The following is a 7,500-nucleotide window of genomic DNA, read 5'->3' as shown; positions in this document are numbered from 1 at the left end:
GACCCGACGGTATTGTTACTGCTGGACTTTAATATGAAGTTGGTCCCCCCTTTTCTGCTTTAACAGCCTCCACTCTTCTGAGAAGGCTTTCCACTAGATGTTGGAACATTTTGTGGGGACTTTCTTCCATTCCGCCGCAAGAGCATTAGTGAGGTTGGGCACTGATGTTGGCTGATTAGGCCTGGCTCACAGTCGGTGTTCTAATTCATCCCAAAGGTGTTCGATGTGGTTAAGGTCAGGGCTCTGTGTAGGCCAGTCAAGTTCTTCCACATCGATCTCGACAAACCACTTCTGTATGGACCTCGCTTTGTGCACAGGGGCATTTTTATCATGCTGACACAGGAAAGGGCCTTCCCCAAACTGTTGCCACAAAGTTGAAAGCACAGAATCATCTAGAAGGTCATTGTATTAAGATTTCCCTTCACTGGAACTATGGGGCCTGAACCATGAAAAACAGCCCCAGACCATTATTCCTCCTCCATCAAACCTTACAGTTGGCACTATGCATTCGGGCAGGTAGCATTCTCCTGGCATCTGTCAAACCCAGATCCGTCCATTGGACTGCCAGATGGTGAAGTGTGATCCGTCGCTCCAGAGAATGCGTTTCCACTGCTCCAGAGTCCCCTTGATGGCGAGCTTTACACCACTCCAGCCGATGCTTGGCATTGCGCATGGTGATCTTAGGCATGTGTGCGGCTGCTAGGCCGTGGAAACACATTTCATGAAGCTCCCGACGAACACGTTATTGTGCTGACATTGCTTCCAAATGCAGTTTGGAACTCAGTAGTGAGTGTTGCAACTGAGGAAAGACGATTTTTTTCACGCTACGCACTTCAGCACTCGCCGGTCCTGTTCTATGAGCTTGTGTGGCCTACCACTTCACGACTGAGCCGTTGTTGCTCCTTGATGTTGCTCCTAACCCTAACAGCCCTTACAGTTGACCGAGGCGGGTCTAGCAGGGCAGAAATTTGACAAACTGACTTTTGGAAAGGTGTGCATCCATTGATGGTGCCACGTTGAAAGTCACTGAGCTCTTCAGTAAGGCCATTCTACTGCCAACGTTTGTCGATGGGGATTGCATGGCTGTGTGCTCGATTGTATACACCTGTCAGTAACGGGTGTCGCTGAAAAAACAGAATCCACAAATTTGAAGGGGTGTCCACATACTTTTGTATATATAGGGTATCACTAAAGGCTAGTATCCCACTGCTGTAATACTGTCATTACTTACAACTAGCCAACAGTTTTCAAAAATAGTAATATCAATTTCTAAACTTTCTAAAAATATTCTTCGCCAATTGAAGCAAGTCACACAATTTTTCTACCCATTCTAGTTGCTATTTGACCTCTGGCCCGGCTACAACATTGATGACAATAGTACTGTTAATATGACCAGCATGGCATATAGCTCCCCTCAGCCCCCTCTGACCTCTGACTAGATAAACAATACCACTCGTTTAAAACAATGCAGGCAAAACATAACTAAAATCTCACATCTCTCCAAGACAGAACAAAACATCAGTATCAATAATCCAAAGAAATGTGATATTGTGTGTGTGTGTGTGAGTGAGTGAGTGAGTGAGTGAGTGAGTGAGTGAGTGAGTGAGTGAGTGAGTGAGTGAGTGAGTGAGTGAGTGAGTGAGTGAGTGAGTGAGTGAGTGAGTGAGTGAGTGAGTGAGTGAGTGTGTGTGTGTGTGTGTGTGTGTGTGTGGGAGTAGACAGTGGTGTCTGTTATTCACACACAGGGAAGCAGTCAAGGCCAGAGAAGCATACACACATCCGTCCTACTCCAGTCTCCCTGCATCCAGCCCCTATCCCCACAGCATCAAACGCACCACACTCACACAGGTACACACACACGATACACTCCCACACACGCACGCACACGCACACAGAGCAAGAGAGGTAAACAGGCACCATCTAGTGCTTTGCTCAGGAAAATTCTCTGAGATAGAAATGCAGAGAACCATGTGTCAAACTACATTGTTTTATACATCTGTTAAACTAGTTTTATATATCTGTTAAACTTGTTTTATATATCTGTTAAACTAGTTTTATATATCTATTAAACTTGTTTTATATATCTGTTAAACTAGTTTTATATATCTATTAAACTTGTTTTATATATCTGTTACACTTTTTATATATCTGTTACACTTTTTTATGTATCTGTTAATCTTGTTTTATATATATATTAAACTTGTTTTGTATATCTATTAAACTTTTTGTATATATCTGTTAATCTTGTTTTATATACAGTATATATTAAACTTGTTTTATATACATATTAAACTTGTTTTATTCATCTATTAAACTTGTTTTGTACATCTATTAAACTTGATATATATATATTTCAGTTAATCTTGTATTGTTTTTTCTATTAAACATGTTTTTTAATCAATTGTATCACTGTGCTTTAACATGCATTCATCAGAGAAACATGTTCTGTTTGAATGAACAAAACTTGAAATACTAATATGTGTCAAATGTATGGAACATTTCTCATCCCTCAGTAAGATTTCATAAGTAACACAAATTACCACCAGCAAAACTAAATTATACATCAGACATTTTTATATCAAAATATAATGTGTAAATTAAATTAAATTAAATAAAAATGTCCCCAATAATAATACACTATTATGTTTCAGTTTCTCTTTTACATCTAATGAAAATCACATGCGTTGTTAAGAAAGGAGAAACTACAAGTTTTCCCAGACATCTTCTCAGGGTTGTATAATTCAACAGACTACAAAATGAGCACAACAAATGGCCACATTTTGACCCAGACATGTGTTATTACTGATGTGAAACAGTGTTGAAGTATATCCACAAGCTTTTACTGAGTCCCAAATGTCACCATACACCATTTATAGTGCACTACTTTTGACCAGAGCCCTATGCCAAAAGTAATGCACTACATAGAGAATGGGCCCTGGGTCAATAGCACTGCACTACATAGGGATGCATCCTTTGTCTCTGAACCTGTTGCAGCCAGACAGTAATTCTATCTTAGGGTCACCTACAGTAACAGAGATGCAGCCAGACAGTAATTCTATCTTAGGGTCACCTACAATAACAAACAAGATTTAAAACATTTGCCTTCCGTTGTGTTTCAAAATACGATTGAACTGAATCATGTTACACATGACCACGGCAGCGGAATTATGTTTTGGGGTGGGGGTGTTATCGAGGGGATGGGACATGTTTTGGGGTGGGGGTGTTATCGAGGGGGGTGGGACATGTTTTGGGGTGGGGGTGTTATCGAGGGGGGCGGGAATATGTTTTGGGGTGGGGGTGTTATCGACGGGGGTGGGAAAATGTTTTGGGGTGGGGGTGTTATCGACGGTGGCGGGAATATGTTTTGGGGTGGGGTTGTTATCGACGGGGGTGGGAAAATGTTTTGGGGTGGGGGGTGTTATCGACGGTGGCGGGAATATGTTTTGGGGTGGGGTTGTTATCGAGGGGGGCGGGAAAATGTTTTGGGGTGGGGGTGTTATCGACAGGGGTTTGAATATGTTTTGGGGTGGGGGTGTTATCGAGGGGGGCGGGAATATGTTTTGGGGTGGGGGTGTTATCGAGGGGGGCGGGAATATGTTTTGGGGTGGGGGGTGTTATCGAGGGGGGCGGGAATATGTTTTGGGGTGGGGGGTGTTATCGACGGGGGTTTGAATATGTTTTGGGGTGGGGGTGTTATCGACGGGGGTTTGAATATGTTTTGGGGTGCGGGTGTTATCGACGGGGGTTTGAATATGTTTTGGGGTGGGGGTGTTATCGAGGGGGGCGGGAATATGTTTTGGGGTGGGGGTGTTATCGAGGGGGGCGGGAATATGTTTTGGGGTGGGGGGTGTTATCGAGGGGGGCGGGAATATGTTTTGGGGTGGGGGGTGTTATCGACGGGGGCTTGAATATGTTTTGGGGTGGGGGTGTTATCGAAGGGGGCTTGAATATGTTTTGGGGTGGGGGTGTTATCGAAGGGGGCTTGAATATGTTTTGGGGTGGGGGTGTTATCGACGGGGGCTTGAATATGTTTTGGGGTGGGGGTGTTATCGACGGGGGCGGGAAAAGTGGGCATTTTTATCCCCTCTTTGCTGAGGAGTAATTTTCTTTGCTCGTACAGGAGCAATAAAGGCCACTCATTTGGTGGAGTATTAATCATGTTTTATTGTGATTTATCAGGGGTTGATGCAGCAGCCACAGCACTACTATGTACGCTGCTACTGTATGAACGTGACCAACCTATAATGTCATCACGAATAGTGAGGGGTGGATGGAGGCTTGGTGGAAACTTTGATGAACACTGCCTAGTGTGTGTGTGTGTGTCAATCTGTCTCACTAAATGAGGAGAGAATAAAATATTTCAAAGCTCATTGGGATGAACCAAATGTTCAACAATGTCTAACCCTAACCCAACTACATCTGACCCTAACCCAACTATATCTGACCCTAACCCAACTATATGTGACCCTAACCCTAACCCAACTACATCTAACCCTAACCCAACTATATCTGACCCTAACCCAACTACATCTGACCCTAACCCAACTATATCTGACCCTAACCCAACTATATGTGACCCTAACCCTAACCCAACTATATGTGACCCTAACCCTAACCCAACTATATCTGACCCTAACCCAACTATATCTGACCCTAACCCAACTACATCTGACCCTAACGCAACTATATCTAACCATAAGCCAACTATATCTGACTCTAACCCTAACCCAACTATATCTAACCCTAACCCAACTATATCTTACCCTAACCCAACTATATATACAACTATATATAACCCTAACCCAAATACATCTGACCCTAACCCAACTCTATCTGATCCTAACCCTAACCCAACTATATCTGACCCTAACGCAACTATATCTGACCCTAACGCAACTATATCTAACCCTAACCCAAATATATCTGACTCTAACCCTAACCCAACTATATCGAACCCTAACCCAACTATATCTGACCCTAACCCAACTATATCTGATCCTAACCCTAACCCAACTATATCTGACACTAACCAAACTATATCTGACCCTAAACCCAACCCAAATATACCTGACCCTAACCAAACTATATCTGACCCTAAACCCTAACCAAACTATATCTGACCCTAACCCAAATATATCTTACCCTAACCCAACTATATCTGACCCTGGACCTAACCAACTATATCGGACCCTAACCCAACTACATCTGACCCTAACCCAACTATATCTGACCCTAAACCAACTTTATCTGACCATAACCCAACTATATCTGACCCTAACCATAACCCAACAACATCTAACCCTAGCCCAACTATATCTGACCCTAACCCAACCATATCTGAACTTAAACCTAACCCAACTGTATCTGACCCTAAACCTAACCCAACTATATTTGACCCTAAACCAACTATATCTGACCCTAACGCAACTATATCTGACCCTAACCCAACTATATCTAACCCTTGCCCAACTATATCTAACCCAAACCCAACTATATCTGACCCTAACCCAACTATATCTGACCCTAACCCAACTATATCTGACCCTAAACCTAACCCAACTCTACCTGGCACTAACCTAACTATATCTGACCCTAAACCTAACCCAATTATACCTGACCATCAGCCAACTATATCTGACCCTAAACCTAACCCAACCAGACCTGACCCTAACCCAACTGTGTCTGACCCTAACCCAAATCTTCCTGACCCGAACAAAACTATATCTGACCCTAACCCAACTATATCTGACCCTAAAGCAACTATATCTGACCTTAACCCTAACCCAACTATATCTAACCCTAACCCAAATATATCTGACCCGAACCCAACTATATCTAACCCTAACCCTTACCCAACTATATCTGACCCTAACCCAACTATATCTGACCCGAACCCAACTATATCTGACCCGAACCCAACTATATCTGACCCTAAACCTAACACAACTAGACCTGACCCTAACCCAACTTTAACTGATACTAAACCTAACCCAATTATTCCTGAACATAACCCAACTATATCGACCCTAACCCAACTATATCTGTCCCTAACCCTAGCCCAACTATATCTGACCCTAACCCAACCATATCTGAACTTAAACCTAACCCAACTATATCTGACCCTAAACCTAACCCAACTATATTTGACCCTAAACCTAACCCAACTATATCTGACCCTGACTCTAAACCTAACCCAACTATATTTGACCCTAAACCCAACCCAATTATATCTGACCCTGACTCTAAACCTAACCCAACTATATCTGACCCTAAACCTAACTCAATCTGACCCTGACTCTAAACCTAACCCAACTATATCTGACCCTAAACCTAACCCAACTATATCTGACCCTGACTCTAAACCTAACCCAACTATATCTGACCCTAAACCTAACCCAACTATATTTGACCCTAAACCTAACCCAACTATATCTGACCCTGACTCTAAACCTAACCCAACTATTTTTGACCCTAAACCCAACCCAATTATATCTGAACCTGACTCTAAACCTAACCCAACTATATCTGATCCTAAACCTAACTCAATCTGACCCTGACTCTAAATCTAACCCAACTATATCTGATCCTAAACCTAACTCAATCTGACCCTGACTCTAAATCTAACCCAACTATAACCCAACTATATCTGCTGAACACACAGGTTAGGCTACTATACTGAATGATCTACTGAAGTATATACCAACCTTAGATCTCTCTTGATAATAAACCTGGAAAGAAAATACCCCTCGAAAAATAGATTTGAGGTTAATTTAGGTCAAGATATGACTAATACAATATTTATCCATCTATATTTTTCCTGTCAGCTTTTACGTACACTCCAGACTTATCTAAACTAGATCTAGAAGAACACTTATAAATCCAGAGAGGGAGAATGGTCTCCATCTCTACCAACCCCTCTGATACACCACACACCACACACAGACATACACATATACACACAGACATACACATATACACACAGACATACACATATACACACAGACATACACATATACAGACATACACATATACAGACATACACATATACACACAGACATACACATATACAGACATACACATATACAGACATACACATATACAGACATACACATATACAGACATACACATACACAGACATACACATATACAGACATACACACACACAGACATACACATATACAGACATACACATATACAGACATACACCACACACAGACATACACATATACAGACATACACATATACAGACATACACATATACAGACATACACATATACAGACATACACATACACAGACATACACATATACAGACATTCACATATACAGACATACACATACACAGACATACACATATACAGACATACACATATACAGACATACACATATACAGACATACACCACACACAGACATACACATATACAGACATACACATATACAGACATACACATACACAGACATACACATATACAGACATACACACACACAGACATACACATAT

Source organism: Salvelinus fontinalis, unplaced genomic scaffold, assembly GCF_029448725.1.
Source record: "Salvelinus fontinalis isolate EN_2023a unplaced genomic scaffold, ASM2944872v1 scaffold_2315, whole genome shotgun sequence".
Lineage (NCBI taxonomy): Eukaryota > Metazoa > Chordata > Actinopteri > Salmoniformes > Salmonidae > Salvelinus > Salvelinus fontinalis.
This window is presented reverse-complemented; position numbering follows the sequence as displayed.